The sequence below is a fragment of the Carcharodon carcharias genome (assembly GCF_017639515.1).
Source record: "Carcharodon carcharias isolate sCarCar2 chromosome 29 unlocalized genomic scaffold, sCarCar2.pri SUPER_29_unloc_1, whole genome shotgun sequence".
NCBI classification, from domain to species: domain Eukaryota; kingdom Metazoa; phylum Chordata; class Chondrichthyes; order Lamniformes; family Lamnidae; genus Carcharodon; species Carcharodon carcharias.
In genome coordinates, this window is record NW_024470654.1 from 1,898,937 (window position 1) to 1,915,500 (window position 16,564).

The window sequence follows — 16,564 nt, forward strand, 5'->3', positions numbered from 1 at the left end:
TGATATTCCCAGTGAGAGGAGACTGATATTCCCAGTGAAAGGAGACTGATATTCACAGTAAGACAGAATAGATTTTGCCAGGGAGATGAGATTAATATTCCCAGTGAGTGGAGACTTTTATTCCCAGTCAGAGGAGGCTGATATTCCCAGTTATACAAAACAGTTATTCCCAGTGATAGGAGTCTGATATTCCTAGTGAGACAGAATAGATATTCCCAGTGAAAGGAGACTGATATTCTCAGTGAGAGGAGACTGATATTCCCACTGAGACAGAATAGATAATCCCACTGAGAGGAGACTGATATTCCCAATGAGATGAGACTGATATTCCCATTGAGACAAAATAGATATTCCCAGTGACAGGAGACTGATATTCCAAGTGAAAGGAGACTGATGTTCCCAGTGAGACAGAATAGATATTCCCAGTGAAAGGAGACTGATATTCCAAATGACAGGAGACTGATATTCCCAGTGAGAAGAGACTGATATTCCCAGTGAGAGGAGACTGATATTCCCAATGAAAGGACACGGATATTCCCAGTGAGATAGAATAAATATGCCCAGTGACAGCAGAGTGATATTCCCAAAGAGATGAGACTGATATTCCAATTGAGACAAAATAGATATTGCCAGTGAAAGGAGACTGATATTCCAAGTGAAAGGAGACTGATGTTCCCAGTGAGACAGAATAGATATTCCCAGTGAAAGGAGACTGATATTCCAAATGACAGGAGACTGATATTCCCAGTGAAAGTAGACTGATATTCCCAGTGAGAGGAGACTGATATTCCCAGTGAAAGGAGACTGATATTCACAGTGAGACAGAATAGATTTTGCCAGGGAGATGAGATTAATATTCCCAGTGAGTGGAGACTTTTATTCCCAGTCAGAGGAGGCTGATATTCCCAGTTATACAAAACAGTTATTCCCAGTGATAGGAGTCTGATATTCCTAGTGAGACAGAATAGATATTCCCAGTGAAAGCAGAGTGATATTCCAGGTGAGACAGAATAGATATTCCCAGTGAAAGGAGACTGATATTCCCAGTGAAAGGAGACTGATATTCCCCGTGAAAGGAGACAGCTATTCCCAGTGAGACAGAATAGATATTCCCAGTGATAGTAGAACGATATTCCCAGTGAGACAGAATAGATATTTCCAGTGAGAGGAGACTGTTATTCCCAGTGAGACAGAATCGATATTCCCTGTGAGACAGAATAGATATTCCCAGTGGCAGAACACTGATATTCCCAGTGAAAGGAGACTGATATTCCCAGTGAGACAGAATAGATATTCCCAGTGAAAGGAGACTGATATTCCCAGTGAGAGGAGACTGATATTCCCAGTGAGACAGAATAGATATTCCCAGTGAGAGGAGACTGATATTCCCAATGAGAGGGGACTGATATTCACAGTGAGCTAGAATAGATATTCCAAGTGAAAGGTGACTGATATACCCAGTGAAAGGAAACTGCTATTCCCAGTGTGAGGAGACTGATATTCCAAGTGAGAGAAGACCGATATTCCCAGTGAATGGAGACTGATATTCACAGTGAGAGAGAATAGATATTACCAGTGAGAGCATATTGATATTCCCAGTGAGAGGAGACTGATATTCCCAGTGAGACAGAATAGACATTCCCAGTGAGAGCAGACTGATATTCCTTCTGAGACAGAATAGATATTCCCAGTGAGAGGAGACTGATATTACTAATGAGACAGAATAGATAATCCCAGTGAAAGGAGACTGATATTCCCAGTGAGTGGAAACTGATATTCCCAGTGAAAGGAGACTGTTATTCAAAGTGAGACAGAATAGATATTCCCAGTGAGAGGAGATTGATATTCCCAGTGAGAGGAGACTAATATTCCCAGTGAGGCAGAATAGATATTCCCAGTGAGAGGAGACTGATATTCCCAGTGAGACAGAGTACATATTCCCAGTGAGAGGAGCCTGATAGTCACAGTAAGACAGAATAGATATTCGCAATGAGAGGAAAATGATATTCCCAGTGAGAGGCGACTGATATTCCCAGTGAGAAGAGACTGATATTCCCAGTGAGAGTAGACTGATATTCCCAATGAGAAAGAATAGATATTCCCAATGAAAGGAGACTGATATTTCCAGTGAGACAGAATAGATATTCCCAGTGACAGGAGACTGACATTCCCAGTGAAAGGAGACGGATATTCCGTGTGAGCCAGAATAGATATTCCCAGTGAAAGGAGACTGATATTCCCAGTGAGTTTAGACTGATATTCCCAGTGAGAGGAGACAGCTATTCCCAGTGAGACAGTATAGATATTCCCAGTGAGAGGAGACGGATATTCCCAGTGAGAGGAGACTGATATTCCCAGTGAGCAAGTAATGATATTCCCAATGAGAGGAGACTGATATTCCTAGTGAGACAGAATAGATATTTCCAGTGAGAGGAGACTGATATTCCCAGTGAGAGGAGACTGCTATTTCCAGTGAGACAGTATAGATATTCCCAATGAGAGGAGACTGACATTCCCAATGAGGGGAGACTGATATTCCCAGTGAGCCAGTATTGATATTCCCAGTGAGAGGAGACTGATAATCCCATTGAGACAGAATAGCTATTTCCAGTCATTGGAGACTGATATTCCCAGTGAGATGGAATAGATATTCCCAGTGTAAGGAGACTGATATTCACAGTGAAAAGAGACTGATATTCCCAGTGAAAGGAGACTGATATTACCAGTGAGTGGAGACTGATCTTACCAGTGAGACAGAATATATATTCCCAGTGATAGGAGACTGATGTTCCCACTGAGACAGAATAGATATTCCCAGTGAGAGTAGACTGATATTCCCAGTTTTACAAAATAGATATTCCCAGTGAGAGGGGACTGATATTCCCAGTGAGTCAGAATAGATATTCCCAGTGTGAGGAGACTGATATTCCCACTGAGACAGAATAGATATTCCCAGTGAGAGGAGACTGATATTTCCAGTGAGAGGAGACTGATATTCCCAGTGAGACAGAATTGATATTCCCAGTGAGAGGAGACTGATATTCCCAGTGAGAATAGATTGTTATTCCCAGTGATAGGAGACTGATATTCCCAGTGAGACAAAATAGATATTCCCAGTGAGAGCAGACTGATACTCCCAGTGAGAAGACACTGATATTCCCAATGAGAGGAGACTGATATTCCCAGTGAGACAAAATAGATATTCCCAGTGAGAGGACGCTTATATGCCCAGTGAGACAGAACAGATATTCCCACTGACTGGAGACTGATATTCCCACTGAGACAGAATAGATATTCCCAGTGAGAGGAGACTGATATTCCCATTGATACAAAATAGGTATTCCCGGTGAGAGGAGGCTGATATTCCCAATGAGAGGAGACTGATATTCCCAGTGAGACAGAATAGATATTCCCACTGAAAGGCTACTGATATTCCCAGTGAGAGGAGACTGATATTCCCAGTGAAAGGATACTGATATTCCCAGTGAGACAGAATAGATATTCCCACTGAAAGGCTACTGATATTCCCAGTGAGAGGAGACTGATATTCCCAGTGAAAGGATACTGATATTCCCAGTGAGACAGAATAGATATTCCCAGTGAGAGGAGACTGATATTCCCAGTGAGACAGAATACATATTCCCAGTGAGAGGAGACTGATATTCCCACTGAGACAGATTAGATATTCCCAGTGCGATGAGACTGATATTCCCACTGAGAAAGAATAGATATTCCCAATGAGATGATAATGATATTCCCACTGAGACAGAATAGATATTCCCATTGAGAATTTTCTGATATTCACAGTGGAGAGGAGACTGATATTCCCACTGATACAGAATAGATATTCCCAGTGAGAGGGGACTGATATTCCCAGTGAGACAGAATAGATATTCGCAGTGAGAGGACACTGATATTCCCAGTGAGAAGAGACTGATATTCCCAGTGAGAGTAGACTGATATTGCCAAAGAGAAAGAACAGATATTCCCAATGAGAGCAGACTGATATTCCCAGTGAGTCAGAATAGATATTCCCAGTGAAAGGCGACTGATATTCCCAATGAGACAGAATAGATATTCCCAGTGAAAGGAGACTGATATTCCCAGTGATAGGAAACTGATATTCCCAGTGAAAGGAGACAGCTATTCCCCGTGAGTCAGAATAGATGTTCCCATTGAGAGGAGACTGATATTCCCAGTGAGAGGAGACTGATATTCCCAGTGACCCAGTACTGATATTCCCAGTGAGAGGAGATTGATATTCCTAGTGAGACAGAATAGATATTTCCAGTGATAGGAGACTGATATTTCAAGTGAGAGGAGACTGATATTCCCAGTGAGACAGAATAGATAATCCCTGTGAGACAGAATAGATATTCCCAGTGGCAGAAGACTGATATTCCCAGTGAAAGGAGACTGATAATCCAGTGAGATATATTACATATTCCCAGTGAATGGAGACTGATATTCCCAGTGGGAGGAGACTGATATTCCCAGTGAGACAGAATAGACATTCCCAGAGAGAGGACACTGATATTCCCAATGAGAGGAGACCGATATTCCCAGTGAGAAAGAAAAGATATTCCCAGTGAAAGGAGAATGATATACCCAGTGAAAGGAGACTGCTATTCCCAGTGAGAGGAGACTGATATTCCCAGTGAGTGGAAACTGATATTCCCAGTGAAAGGAGACTGATATTCACAGTGAGACAGAATAGATATTCCCAGTGAGAGGATATTGAGATTCCCAGTGAGTGGAGACTGATATTCCCAGTGAGACAGAATAGACATTCCCAGTGAGAGCAGACTGATATTCCCCTTGAGACAGAACAGATATTCCCAGTGAAAGGAGACTGATATTCCCACAGAAAGGAGACTGATATTCCCAGTGAGAAGACACTGCTATTCCCAGTGAGACAGTATAGATGTTCCCAGTGAGAGGAGACTGATATTCCCACTGAGACAGAATAGATATTTCCAGTGAAAGGAGACTGATATTCCCAGTGAGAGGAGACTGATATTCTCAGTGAAAGGAGACTGTTATTCAAACTGAGACAGAATAGATATTCCCAGTGAGAGGAGATTGATATTCCCAGTGAGCGGAGACTGATATTCCCAGTGAACAGAATAGATATTCCCAGTGAGAGGAGACTGATATTCCCAGTGAGAAGAGACTGATATTCCCAGTGAGAGTAGACTGATATTCAGAAAGGGGACAGAATAGATATTCCCAGTGAAAGGAGACTGATATTCCCAGTAAGTGGAGACTGATATTCCCAGTGAAAGGAGACTGGTATTCAAAGTGAGACAGAATAGATATGCCCAGTGAGAGGAGACTGATATTCCCAGTGAGAGGAGACAGATATTCCCAGTGAGAGGAAACTGCTATTCCCAGTGAGACAGAATAGATATTTCCAGTGAGAGGAGACTGATATTCCCAATGAGACAGAATAGATATTCCCAGTGAGAGGAGACTGATATTCCCAATGAGACAGAATAGATATTCCCAGTGAAAGGAGACTGATATTCCCAGTGAGAGGAGACTGATATTCCCAGTGAGAGAAGACTGATAATCCCTATTAGAAACAATAGATATTCCCAATGAGAGGAGACTGATATTCCCAGTGAGACAGAATAGATATTCCCAGTGAAAGGCGACTGATATTCCCCATGAGACAGAATAGATATTCCCAGTGAAAGGACAATGATATTCCAATTGAAAGGAGACTGATATTCCCAATGAGAGGAGACTGCTATTCTCAGTGAGACTGTATAGATGTTCCCAGTGAGAGGACACTGATATTCCCAGTGAGACAGAATAGATATTCCCAGTTAGAGGAGACTGATATTCCCACTGAGACAGAATAGATATTCCCGGTGAGAAGAGACTGATATTCCCAGTTTTTCTGAATAGATATTCCCAGTGAGAGGAGACTGATATTCCCAGTAAGACAGAATAGATATTCCCAGTGAGACAGAATAGATATTCCCAGTGGCAGAAGAATGATATTCCCAGTGAAAGGAGACTGATATTCCAGTGAGATAGAATACATATTCCCAGTGAAAGGAGACTGATATTCCCAGAGAAAGGAGATTGATATTCCCAGTGAGAGGACACTGCTATTCCCAGTGAGACAGTATAGATGTTCCCAGTGAGAGGAGACTGATATTCCCAGTGAGAGGAGACTGATATTCTCAGTGAGACAGAATAGATATTCCCAGTGACAGGAGACTGATATTCCCAGTCAAAGGAGAATGATATTCCCAGTGAGATAGAATAGATTCTCCCAGTGTAAGGAGAATGATATTACCAGTGAAAGGAGACTGATATTCCCAGAAAAAAGGTGACTGATATTCCCAGTGAGTGGATACTGATATTCCAATTGAAACAGAATAGATATTCCCAGTTGGAGGAGACTGATATTCCGACTGAGACAGAATAGATATTCCAAGTGAGAGGACACTGATATTCCCAGTTTTACAGAATAGATATTCCCAGTGAGAGGAGACTGATATTCCCAGTGAGACAGAATAGACATTCCCAGTGAGAGGAGACTGATATTCCCAGTGAGACGGAATAGATATTCCCAGTGAGAGGAGACTGATATTCCCACTGAGACAGAATAGATATTTCCAGTGAAAGGAGACTGATATTCCCAGTGAGAGGAGACTGATATTCTCAGTGAAAGGAGACTGTTATTCAAACTGAGACAGAATAGATATTCCCAGTGAGAGGAGATTGATATTCCCAGTGAGAGGAGACTGATATTCCCAGTGAACAGAATAGATATTCCCAGTGAGAGGAGACTGATATTCCCAGTGAGAAGAGACTGATATTCCCAGTGATAGTAGACTGATATTCCAATTGAGAAAGAATAGATATTCCCAGTGAGAGGAGAATGTTATTCCCAATGAGACAGAATAGATATTCCCAGTGAAAGGAGACTGATATTCCCAGTAAGTGGAGACTGATATTCCCAGTGAAAGGAGACTGGTATTCAAAGTGAGACAGAATAGATATGCCCATTGAGAGGAGACTGATATTAACAGTGAGAGGAGACAGATATTTCCAGTGAGAGGAAACTGCTATTCCCAGTGAGACAGAATAGATATTCCCAGTGATAGGAGACCGATATTCCCAGTGAGACAGAATAGATATTTCCAGTGTGAGGAGACTGATATTCCCAATGAGACAGAATAGATATTCTCAGTGAGAGGAGACTGATATTCCCAATGAGACAGAATAGATATTCCCAGTGAAAGGAGACTGATATTCCCAGTGCGAGGAGATGTTATTCCCAGTGAGAGAAGACTGATATTCCCAATGAGAAACAATAGATATTCCCAAAGAGAGGAGACTGATATTCCCAGTGTGACAGAATAGATATTCCCAGTGAAAGGCGACTGATATTCCCCATGAGACAGAATAGATATTCCCAGTGAAAGGACAATGATATTCCAATTGAAAGGAGACTGATATTCCCAATGAGAGGAGACTGCTATTCCCAGTGAGACAGTATAGATGTTCCCAGTGAGAGGACACTGATATTCCCAGTGAGACAGAATGGATATTCCCAGTTAGAGGAGACTGATATTCCCACTGAGACAGAATAGATATTCCCGGTGAGAAGAGACTGATATTCCCAGTTTTTCTGAATAGATATTCCCAGTGAGAGGAGACTGATATTCCCAGTGAGAGTAGACTGATATTCCCAATGAGAAAGAATAGATATTCCCAGTGAGAGGAGACTGTTATTCCCAATGAGACAGAATATATATTCCCAGTGAAAGGAGACTGATATTCCCAGTGAAAGGAGACGGGTATTCAAAGTGAGACAGAATAGATATGCCCAGTGAGAGGAGACTGATATTCCCAGTGAGAGGAGACAGATATTCCCAGTGAGAGGAAACTGCTATTCCCAGTGAGACAGAATAGATATTCCCAGTGATAGGAGACCGATATTCCCAGTGAGACAGAATAGATATTTCCAGTGAGAGGAGACTGATATTCCCAGTGAGACAGAATTGATATTCCCAGTGAGAGGAGACTGATATTCCCAGTGAGAATAGATTGTTATTCCCAGTGATAGGAGACTGATATTCCCAGTGAGACAAAATAGATATTCCCAGTGAGAGCAGACTGATACTCCCAGTGAGAAGACACTGATATTCCCAATGAGAGGAGACTGATATTCCCAGTGAGACAAAATAGATATTCCCAGTGAGAGGACGCTTATATGCCCAGTGAGACAGAACAGATATTCCCACTGACTGGAGACTGATATTCCCACGGAGACAGAATAGATATTCCCAGTGAGAGGAGACTGATATTCCCATTGATACAAAATAGGTATTCCCGGTGAGAGGAGGCTGATATTCCCAATGAGAGGAGACTGATATTCCCAGTGAGACAGAATAGATATTCCCACTGAAAGGCTACTGATATTCCCAGTGAGAGGAGACTGATATTCCCAGTGAAAGGATACTGATATTCCCAGTGAGACAGAATAGATATTCCCACTGAAAGGCTACTGATATTCCCAGTGAGAGGAGACTGATATTCCCAGTGAAAGGATACTGATATTCCCAGTGAGACAGAATAGATATTCCCAGTGAGAGGAGACTGATATTCCCAGTGAGACAGAATACATATTCCCAGTGAGAGGAGACTGATATTCCCACTGAGACAGATTAGATATTCCCAGTGCGATGAGACTGATATTCCCACTGAGAAAGAATAGATATTCCCAATGAGATGATAATGATATTCCCACTGAGACAGAATAGATATTCCCATTGAGAATTTTCTGATATTCACAGTGGAGAGGAGACTGATATTCCCACTGATACAGAATAGATATTCCCAGTGAGAGGGGACTGATATTCCCAGTGAGACAGAATAGATATTCGCAGTGAGAGGACACTGATATTCCCAGTGAGAAGAGACTGATATTCCCAGTGAGAGTAGACTGATATTGCCAAAGAGAAAGAACAGATATTCCCAATGAGAGCAGACTGATATTCCCAGTGAGTCAGAATAGATATTCCCAGTGAAAGGCGACTGATATTCCCAATGAGACAGAATAGATATTCCCAGTGAAAGGAGACTGATATTCCCAGTGATAGGAAACTGATATTCCCAGTGAAAGGAGACAGCTATTCCCCGTGAGTCAGAATAGATGTTCCCATTGAGAGGAGACTGATATTCCCAGTGAGAGGAGACTGATATTCCCAGTGACCCAGTACTGATATTCCCAGTGAGAGGAGATTGATATTCCTAGTGAGACAGAATAGATATTTCCAGTGACAGGAGACTGATATTTCAAGTGAGAGGAGACTGATATTCCCAGTGAGACAGAATAGATAATCCCTGTGAGACAGAATAGATATTCCCAGTGGCAGAAGACTGATATTCCCAGTGAAAGGAGACTGATAATCCAGTGAGATATATTACATATTCCCAGTGAATGGAGACTGATATTCCCAGTGGGAGGAGACTGATATTCCCAGTGAGACAGAATAGACATTCCCAGAGAGAGGACACTGATATTCCCAATGAGAGGAGACCGATATTCCCAGTGAGAAAGAAAAGATATTCCCAGTGAAAGGAGAATGATATACCCAGTGAAAGGAGACTGCTATTCCCAGTGAGAGGAGACTGATATTCCCAGTGAGTGGAAACTGATATTCCCAGTGAAAGGAGACTGATATTCACAGTGAGACAGAATAGATATTCCCAGTGAGAGGATATTGAGATTCCCAGTGAGTGGAGACTGATATTCCCAGTGAGACAGAATAGACATTCCCAGTGAGAGCAGACTGATATTCCCCTTGAGACAGAACAGATATTCCCAGTGAAAGGAGACTGATATTCCCACAGAAAGGAGACTGATATTCCCAGTGAGAAGACACTGCTATTCCCAGTGAGACAGTATAGATGTTCCCAGTGAGAGGAGACTGATATTCCCACTGAGACAGAATAGATATTTCCAGTGAAAGGAGACTGATATTCCCAGTGAGAGGAGACTGATATTCTCAGTGAAAGGAGACTGTTATTCAAACTGAGACAGAATAGATATTCCCAGTGAGAGGAGATTGATATTCCCAGTGAGCGGAGACTGATATTCCCAGTGAACAGAATAGATATTCCCAGTGAGAGGAGACTGATATTCCCAGTGAGAAGAGACTGATATTCCCAGTGAGAGTAGACTGATATTCAGAAAGGGGACAGAATAGATATTCCCAGTGAAAGGAGACTGATATTCCCAGTAAGTGGAGACTGATATTCCCAGTGAAAGGAGACTGGTATTCAAAGTGAGACAGAATAGATATGCCCAGTGAGAGGAGACTGATATTCCCAGTGAGAGGAGACAGATATTCCCAGTGAGAGGAAACTGCTATTCCCAGTGAGACAGAATAGATATTTCCAGTGAGAGGAGACTGATATTCCCAATGAGACAGAATAGATATTCCCAGTGAGAGGAGACTGATATTCCCAATGAGACAGAATAGATATTCCCAGTGAAAGGAGACTGATATTCCCAGTGAGAGGAGACTGATATTCCCAGTGAGAGAAGACTGATAATCCCTATTAGAAACAATAGATATTCCCAATGAGAGGAGACTGATATTCCCAGTGAGACAGAATAGATATTCCCAGTGAAAGGCGACTGATATTCCCCATGAGACAGAATAGATATTCCCAGTGAAAGGACAATGATATTCCAATTGAAAGGAGACTGATATTCCCAATGAGAGGAGACTGCTATTCTCAGTGAGACTGTATAGATGTTCCCAGTGAGAGGACACTGATATTCTCAGTGAGACAGAATAGATATTCCCAGTTAGAGGAGACTGATATTCCCACTGAGACAGAATAGATATTCCCGGTGAGAAGAGACTGATATTCCCAGTTTTTCTGAATAGATATTCCCAGTGAGAGGAGACTGATATTCCCAGTAAGACAGAATAGATATTCCCAGTGAGACAGAATAGATATTCCCAGTGGCAGAAGAATGATATTCCCAGTGAAAGGAGACTGATATTCCAGTGAGATAGAATACATATTCCCAGTGAAAGGAGACTGATATTCCCAGTGAGAAGAGACTGATATTCCCAGGGAGAGTAGACTGATATTCCCAATGAGAAAGAATAGATATTCCCAGTGAGAGGAGACTGATATTCCCAGTGAGACACAAGAGATATTCCCACTGAAAGGCGACTGATATTCCCCATGAGAAAGAATAGATATTCGCAGTGAAAGGAGACTGATATTCCCAGAGAAAGGAGATTGATATTCCCAGTGAGAGGACACTGCTATTCCCAGTGAGACAGTATAGATGTTCCCAGTGAGAGGAGACTGATATTCCCAGTGAGAGGAGACTGATATTCTCAGTGAGACAGAATAGATATTCCCAGTGACAGGAGACTGATATTCCCAGTCAAAGGAGAATGATATTCCCAGTGAGATAGAATAGATTCTCCCAGTGTAAGGAGAATGATATTACCAGTGAAAGGAGACTGATATTCCCAGAAAAAAGGTGACTGATATTCCCAGTGAGTGGATACTGATATTCCAATTGAAACAGAATAGATATTCCCAGTTGGAGGAGACTGATATTCCGACTGAGACAGAATAGATATTCCAAGTGAGAGGACACTGATATTCCCAGTTTTACAGAATAGATATTCCCAGTGAGAGGAGACTGATATTCCCAGTGAGACAGAATAGACATTCCCAGTGAGAGGAGACTGATATTCCCAGTGAGACGGAATAGATATTCCCAGTGAGAGGAGACTGATATTCCCACTGAGACAGAATAGATATTTCCAGTGAAAGGAGACTGATATTCCCAGTGAGAGGAGACTGATATTCTCAGTGAAAGGAGACTGTTATTCAAACTGAGACAGAATAGATATTCCCAGTGAGAGGAGATTGATATTCCCAGTGAGAGGAGACTGATATTCCCAGTGAACAGAATAGATATTCCCAGTGAGAGGAGACTGATATTCCCAGTGAGAAGAGACTGATATTCCCAGTGATAGTAGACTGATATTCCAATTGAGAAAGAATAGATATTCCCAGTGAGAGGAGAATGTTATTCCCAATGAGACAGAATAGATATTCCCAGTGAAAGGAGACTGATATTCCCAGTAAGTGGAGACTGATATTCCCAGTGAAAGGAGACTGGTATTCAAAGTGAGACAGAATAGATATGCCCATTGAGAGGAGACTGATATTAACAGTGAGAGGAGACAGATATTTCCAGTGAGAGGAAACTGCTATTCCCAGTGAGACAGAATAGATATTCCCAGTGATAGGAGACCGATATTCCCAGTGAGACAGAATAGATATTTCCAGTGTGAGGAGACTGATATTCCCAATGAGACAGAATAGATATTCTCAGTGAGAGGAGACTGATATTCCCAATGAGACAGAATAGATATTCCCAGTGAAAGGAGACTGATATTCCCAGTGCGAGGAGATGTTATTCCCAGTGAGAGAAGACTGATATTCCCAATGAGAAACAATAGATATTCCCAAAGAGAGGAGACTGATATTCCCAGTGTGACAGAATAGATATTCCCAGTGAAAGGCGACTGATATTCCCCATGAGACAGAATAGATATTCCCAGTGAAAGGACAATGATATTCCAATTGAAAGGAGACTGATATTCCCAATGAGAGGAGACTGCTATTCCCAGTGAGACAGTATAGATGTTCCCAGTGAGAGGACACTGATATTCCCAGTGAGACAGAATGGATATTCCCAGTTAGAGGAGACTGATATTCCCACTGAGACAGAATAGATATTCCCGGTGAGAAGAGACTGATATTCCCAGTTTTTCTGAATAGATATTCCCAGTGAGAGGAGACTGATATTCCCAGTGAGAGTAGACTGATATTCCCAATGAGAAAGAATAGATATTCCCAGTGAGAGGAGACTGTTATTCCCAATGAGACAGAATATATATTCCCAGTGAAAGGAGACTGATATTCCCAGTGAAAGGAGACGGGTATTCAAAGTGAGACAGAATAGATATGCCCAGTGAGAGGAGACTGATATTCCCAGTGAGAGGAGACAGATATTCCCAGTGAGAGGAAACTGCTATTCCCAGTGAGACAGAATAGATATTCCCAGTGATAGGAGACCGATATTCCCAGTGAGACAGAATAGATATTTCCAGTGAGAGGAGACTGATATTCCCAATGAGACAGAATAGATATTCCCAGTGAAAGGAAACTGATATTCCCAGTGAGAGGAGACTGATATTCCCATTGAGAGAAGACTGATATTCCCAATGAGAAACAATAGATATTCCCAATGAGAGGAGACTGATATTCCCAGTGAGACAGAATAGATATTCCCAGTGAAAGGCGACTGATATTCCCCATGAGACAGAATAGATATTCCCAGTGAAAGGACAATGATATTCCAATTGAAAGGAGACTGATATTCCCAATGAGAGGAGACTGCTATTCCCAGTGAGACAGTACAGATGTTCCCAGTGAGAGGACACTGATATTCCCAGTGAGACAGAATAGATATTCCCAGTTAGAGGAGACTGATATTCCCACTGAGACAGAACAGATATTCCCGGTGAGAGGAGACTGATATTCCCAGTGAGAGGAGACTGATATTCACAGTGAGACAGAATAGATATTCTGAGACAGGAGACTGATATTCCCAGTCAAAGGAGAATGATATTCCCAGTGAGATAGAATAGATATTCCCAGTGTAAGGAGACTGATATTCCCAGTGAAAGGAGACTGATTTTCCCAGAGAAAGGAGACTGATATTCCCAGTGAGTGGAGACTGATATTCCCATTGAAACAGAATAGATATTCCCAGTTGGAGGAGACTGATATTCCCACTGAGACAGAATAGATATTCCCAGTGAGAGGAGACTGATATTCCCAGTTTTACAGAATAGATATTCCCAGTGAGAGGAGACTGATATTCCCAGTGATACAGAATAGACATTCCCAGTGAGAGGAGACTGATATTCCCAGTGAGACAGAATAGATATTCCCAGTGAGAGGAGACTGATATTCCCACTGAGACAGAATAGATATTTCCAGTGAGAGGAGACTGATATTCCCAGTGAGACAGAATAGATATTACCAGTACAGGAGATTGATATTCCTAGTGAAATGAGCCTGATATTCCCAGTGAGATAGAGTAGATATTCCCAGTGTAAGGAGACTGATATTCCCAGTGAGTGGAGACAGATATTCCCAGTGAGACAGAATAGATATTCCCAGTGATAGGAGCCTGATATTCCTTCTTAGACAGGATAGATATTCCCAGTGAGAGGAGACTGATATTCCCAATGAGACAGAAAAGATATTCCCAGTGAGAGGAGACTGTTATTCCCAATGAGACAGAACAGATATTCCCAGTGAAAGGAGACTGATATTTTCAGTATGTGTAGACTGATTTTCCCAGTGAAAGGAGACTGATATTCAAAGTGAGACAGAATAGATATGCCTAGTGAGAGGAGACTGATATTCCCAGTGAGAGGAGACTGATATTCCCAGTGAGAGGAGACTGCTATCCCCAGTGAGACAGAATAGATATTCCCAGTGATAGGAGACTGATATTCCCAGTGAGACAGAATAGATATTTCCAGTGAGAGGAGACTGATATTCCCAGTGAGACAGAATAGATAATCCCTGTGAGACAGAATTGATATTCCCAGTGGCAGAAGAATGATATTCCCAGTGAAAGGAGACTGATATTCCAGTGAGATAGAATACATATTACCAGTGAAAAGAGACTGATATACCCAATGAGAGGAGACTGATATTCCCAGTGAGAAAGAAAAGATATTTCCAGTGAAAGGAGCATGATATACCCAGTGAAAGGAGACTGCTATTCCCAGTGAGAGGAGACTGATATTCCCAGTGGGAGGAAACTGATATTCCCAGTGAAAGGAGACTGATATTCACAGTGAGACAGAATAGATATTCCCAGTGAGAGGATATTGAGATTCCCAGTGGGTGGAGAAAGATATTCCCAGTGAGACAGATTAGGCATTCCCAGTGAGAGCAGACTGATATTCCCAATAAGACAGAATAGATATTCCCAGTGAGAGGAGACTGATATTCCAAATGAGACAGAATAGATATTCCCAGTGAAAGGAGACTGATATTCCAAATGACACAGAATAGATATTCCCAGTGAAAGGAGACTGATATTCCCAGTGAGTGGAGACTGATATTCCCAGTGAAAGGAGACTGTTATTCAAAGTGAGACAGAATAGATATTTCCAGTGAGAGGAGACTGATATTCCCAGTGAAAGGAGACTGATATTCCCAGTGAGAAGAGACTGATATTCCCATTGAAAGATGACTGCCATTCCCAGTGAGGCAGAATAGATATTCCCAGTGAGAGGAGACTGATATTCCCAATGAGGCAGAATAGATATTCCCAGTGAGAGGGGACTGATATTCCCAGTGAAAGGAGACTGATATTCCCAGTGAGACAGAATAGATATTCCCAGTGAAAGGAGACTGATATTCTCAGTGAGAGGAGACTGATAATCCCACTGAGACAGAATAGATAATCCCACTGAGAGGAGACTGATATTCCCAATGATAGGAGACTGATATTCCCAGTGAGACAGAATATCTATTCCCACTTAGACAGAATACATACTCCCATTGAGAGGAGACTGATATTCCCAATGAAAGGACACTGATATTCCAAGTGAGATAGAATAGATATGCCCAGTGACAGCAGACTGATATTCCCAAAGAGATGAGACTGATAATCCCATTGAGACAAAATAGATATTCCCAGTGAAAGGAAATTGATATTACAAGTGAAAGGAGACTGATGTTCCAAGTGAGACAGAACAGATATTCCCACTGAAAGGAGACTGATATTCCAAATGACAGGAGACTGATATTCCCAGTGAAAGTAGACTGATATTCCCAGTGAGAGGAGACTGAAATTCCCAGTGAAAGGAGAGTGATATTCCCAGTGAGAGGAGACAGCTATTCCCAGTGAGACAGTATAGATGTTCCCAGTGAGAGGAGACTGATATTCCCAGTGAGAGGAGACTAATATTCCTAGTGAGCCAGTATTGATATTCCCAGTGACAGGAGACTGATATTCCTATTCAGAAAGAATAGATATTTCCAGTGAGAGGAGTCTGATATTCCCAGTGAGACAGAATAGATATTCCCAGTGGCAGAAGAATGATATTCCCAGTGAAAGGAGACTGATATTCCAGTGAGATAGAATACATATTCCCAGTGAAAAGAGACTGATATTCCCAGTGAGAGGAGACTGATATTCCCAGTGAGACAGAATAGATATTCCCAGAGAGAGGAGACTGATATACCCAATGAGAGGAGACTGATATACCCAATGAGAGGGGACTGATATTCCCAGTGAGAAAGAAAAGATATTTCCAGTGAAAGGAGAATGATATACGCAGTGAAAGGAGACTGCTATTCCCAGTGAGAGGAGACTGATATTCCCAGTGGGAGGAAACTGATATTCCCAGTGAAAGGAGACTGATATTCACAGTGAGACAGAATAGATATTCCCAGT